Raw genomic sequence first — 4,961 nt, forward strand, 5'->3', positions numbered from 1 at the left:
ATGGACTTTGTTGTTACAAATGGCAGGATTTCCTTTTTTATAACTAAGTAATACTCTATTTTATATGCCCCACCCCCACCCTCACACACCACCACATTTTCTTTTCCCATTTTTCCGTTGATGGGCACTTCGGTTTTTCTATGTCTTGTATATTGTAAAAAATACTGAATTGAACATGAAGGTGGAGATATCTCTTTGATTTCATTTCCTTCAGATAAATACCCAGAAGTGGAATTGTTAGGTTATATAATAGTTCTCTATTCACATGCAAAAGAATGAAACTAGATCCCTGTCTTAAATCAGTCACAAAAATGATTCCAAATAGAGTAAGGACTTAAATGTAAGACCTGAAACCATAAAACCCCCAAAAGAAAATATGGGTGAAAGCCCCTTGACATTTGTCTTGGCAATGGTTTTATGGATATGATACTGAAAGCACAAGCAAAATAAACAAGTGGGACCACATCAAACTATAAAGCTGCTGCACAGCCAATGAAACAATCAACAAGATGAATGACAACCTCTGGAATGGGAGAAGATATTTGCCAAACATATCTGATAAGGGTCTAATACCCAAAATATATAAGGAACTCCTACAACTCAATAGCAAATAATCAATTAGATAGATAGACCATTTAAAAAGTGGGCAGAGGATCTGAATAGACATTTTTCCAAAGAAAATATTCAGATGGCTAAGAGACACATAAAAAGGTGCACAACACACTAATCCTCAGGGGAATACAAATGAAAACCACAATGAGTTATCCCCTCACACCTGTTAGGGTGGTTATTATCAAAAAGATGAGAGATAACTGCTGGTGAGGGTGAAGAGGAAGGGAGCCCTTGTGGTGAGAATGCAAATTGGTGCAGCCACTATGCAAGACAGTATGGAGGCTCCTTAACAAGTCATTTTCAGATGAACGCTCATAGCCACCACCCAGGCTGTGGGAGTAGTCCAGAGGCCTCCCCACTCCATCTTCCTTGCCAAGCACAAGCCCTTCCTGTCTCTAAAGGTGATCACTGCCCTGACATTCATGTTCACTTGAGTCTATTTCTGGATACTCTGTTTCATTAGCCTGATTGCCTAGACCTAAGCCCATACGGAAACGTAGTTAATAATAAATATGGCCTCTCAAATCATTTAGGAAAAGAGGGATGCTTACATAAATTTTATCAGGATAACTAGATAACTATTTGGAAAAAGATACAATTACAGTCCATACCTTAAATTATTCACCAAAATGCCAAGTGAATCAGAACTAAATGTAAAAAAATAAAACCCTAAATATGGTAGCTCTTTGATTTACTAAAACAGATAAATTTCAGCTTTGTACTTGGTTTTAGATTGGGATTTTTTTTCACGCTCTATATAGTTCCCTGTATTGCTAAAAATGGGAACTTTTTCATGCTGTTTGTGTGTTCCAAACATTTTGTTAAATTCCTTTTCTACTGATGTAATTGCCCCCATTTCATTTGTCCGTAGGAGTTTATCCCTTATTCATTTTTTCCTTATAGGTTATAGGGGTTGTGGGAAAGCTAGGTTACGTGCAGTGTTTAATCATATACTTAGTAGACACCTTTTCCTTCCTTGGTTTCCCTCTGTCTCCACAGAGTAGGCTCTTTGTGATTGCTTATTTAACTCCTCTCTGTCATGATGGAGGCTTTTGAAATAATTTGGAATTGAAGATTGTTTTCAGAAATAGTAGATCAAGAAACTGCTTGGGAACTCTGTACATGGATGGGGCTTACCTGCTATCTGGGTGGCTGGCCAGGGAACCAGACATTCCATGGGGGTGAAGGGGTAAGGATGAGCTGGGTTATGTTACGGTAACAAATACCCCTGAAACTCCCACTGGCTCAAAACAGAAATGTTTGTCTTTCACTCAAGCCACATTTCCATCCCAGGGATCTTCACTCATCATGGTTACTCAAGGACCCAGATGGGTAGTGGTACCATCTGTGGTGGATTTGTGGTCTCAGGGGCAGGGAAAAGAGAATCTGGCGAACCACAAACCGTCTCTTAATGTCTATTCACAATTCCTTGATGCCAAAGGAGTCCCATGGCCATGCCTGAGTTTAGCTGAGATGTGAAACTCTTCTCTAGGTGAAGTACCGTGTGTGGATGAGCAATAATAGTCTATAACACAGAGGGCTCTTCAGAGAGAAGTGCTTGGATGTATGGTTTGGACAGGGGCGGATGGATGCCTGGGAAGGGAAGGAAGGGGTTAAGTATTTTACCCACCAGGGAACAGCTGCAGGCTGCCATTCAGCAGGCTAGGAGCTCCTTCCTGTAACATGTTTGGCAAGGTTAGGAACCATCCTTCTTTGCTAGGTGAGAGAAAAGATCAGATCCTAAAACTGTATTGAAAAATCAAAATATTGCAAGGAAAATGAAAATCAAAACATTCTTTTCTGAGTGTGATTTAGGAATCAGTGCTCCTTCTCACCACCCTTTCAGAAAAATCACAGCTTCTGCAGCAAGTCTATGCCTGGGTGACAACCAACCCACAAAACTGCAAGAAGATGCCCCCTCTTCCCACTCTTGCTGAACCATGGCTATCAGGGCCAGCCTGTTCCTGAGAATACAGAATTAACACCTTTCATCTAACAACGGATTCTGTTCTTGAGCATAATACAGGCTCTTTATGGCAGCATGGTTTCCCTCCAGGGAGAAGGTAGAGAACATTTGGTGTCTGCATTCAGAGGGATCAGAGTTTAATCCTCCCTTTGCTATATACTCTTTGTCTTTTTTTTTTTTTTTTTACATAAAAAAATAATATATTCATTACAAAAATAATTCAAACATTTCATAAATATATAAAGTAAAACCTGGAAGACTTCCTGCAGTATTTCATTTGTATTTATAACTTGTCATAAAATGGGTAAAGGGAACCATAGAAGGAAAGGGAACCCTGCCCACTTTGGACCACTGTTCTAGTCTCCCAGGCTTTGTCTCCAGAGCTCTTCCTGTGCAACCCATTTCCGTACGCCCTTCCATTCAAGGGAAGGGTCTGGAATCTCAGCTTTCTTTGCTATGAAGAATAACTAAGTTTTAAGACTTGAACATACATCAAAAAAAATTTTTTTAAGTATCAAAGTCACCTTAACCATGTGATCAAGATTAACATCACCAGTCTAAACTTATATAAATACATGATTCGATATATTAATAAATGGGGAAGAGACAAATCTCCCATGTAGAATTCCAAATGATTTATGTAGCTACTGTGCCCTCATGGAGGGGGAGCATGCTCCCCACTCCTTAGATGTGCATAGTGACTTCCTTTCAAAGACTAAGGTATGGAAAGGAGGGGAGAAAGAGTAATTTTACAGTGGAAAAACCTGACAAACACTACCTCAGCCAGGTCATCAAGGTCAACATTAGCGACCTTGCTGACACTGATGTCATGTTGATTATATGTGCCTTTGTTATGTGATGAAAATGAAAATTTACCTCTGTGGTCTTCCTTCAGACTTCCATGTTAGACTTTAAAGAGAAATCATTTTATTATGTGACTCTAATGAAATTTGGTTTGTGCTTTTATTCTTGCTTTAAAATTAGAGTATAACTAAGATTTTGTTTTTTTACTTTTTTAAAATTTTATTCTTAAGTAATCTCTACACTCAATGTGGGGCTTGAACTCATGACCCTGAGACCAAGGGTTGAATGCTTCACCAGCTGAGCCAACCAGGTGTCCTCAAGAGTATATATATATATATATATATATATATATATTTTTTTTTTTAAGTTAAATATATATATATTTTTTCTCTTTTTTAGAGAGTGAGAACACAAGCGGGGAGATGGGTGGGCGGGGAGAGAGAGGGTAGGAGAGAAGGGGAGGGAGAGAGAGAGAGAGAGAGAGAGTGAGAAAGAGAGAATCTTAAGTAGTCTCGAGGCTCAGTGTGGAGCCTGACACAGGGCTCGATACCTCAACCCTGGGATCATGTCATGAGCTAAAATCAAGAGTTGGACTCCCAACCGACTGAGCCACCCAGGTGCCCCAATATAATTAGGATTTTAAATATAGGATTCCCATTTATTGAATTTATCTCAATGACTATCTTCCTCTTTTCCCAAATTTCTAATATTTTTTTATTGCTGTCCAGTGGTATGCTGGTGAATTGTCTCTCTAAAAACAAATAAAACCCTGATTTGTTTAAGTAGGCTCCATGCCCAACGTGGGGCTTGAACTCAGGACTCTGAGATCAAGAATCACAGGCTCTACTGACCGAGCCAGCCAGTCAACCCAAGCAATTTGTAGTTTTTGCTCATTTCTGTGGTAAACACACCCAAAATGGCCAGTTTCAAATTAACAGTGACTTACTGCTTGTGTGTTTCAGCATGCCACTGTTTTTGTCTAAATTTACTTAAAAAAAAAAATTTTTTTTTAAACGTTTTATTTATTTTTGAGAGAGAGGGAGAGACAGAGCATGAACAGGGGAGGGTCAGAGAGAGGGAGACACACAATCTGAAACAGGCTCCAGGCTCTGAGGTGTCAGCACAGAGCCCGACGCGGGGCTCAAACTCACGGACCGCGAGATCATGACCTGAGCCGAAGTTGGCCGCTTAACCGACTGAGCCACCCAGGCGCCCCACTTTTTTTTTTTTAATGTTTATTTATTTTTGAGAGAGGGGGCAGGGGAGGGGCAGAGAGGCAGACAGAGAATCCAAAGTAGGCTCCAGGCTCTGAGCTGTCAGCACAGAGCCCGACATGGGGATCAAACCCACAAGCTGTGAAATGATGGACCTGAGCCAAAGTCGGGCACTTAACAAACAGAGCCACCCACGCACCCCCAAATTTACTTCTTAATCTTATGGTCTTTTTTAGTGTAATGTATTCTTTCTCTTTGAGCCTTCGAACATACTTGAAGTCTTTTATCAGGGTATTCCAAAAAAGTAGTTTCACCTGGGGTGAATCTGTTTTGACATTGCACTCTTTCTTAGCATAGATTTCTTC

The sequence above is a fragment of the Panthera onca genome, chromosome E2, assembly GCF_046562875.1.
Source record: "Panthera onca isolate mPanOnc1 chromosome E2, mPanOnc1 haplotype 2, whole genome shotgun sequence".
In the NCBI taxonomy this organism is placed as follows: Eukaryota; Metazoa; Chordata; class Mammalia; order Carnivora; family Felidae; genus Panthera; species Panthera onca.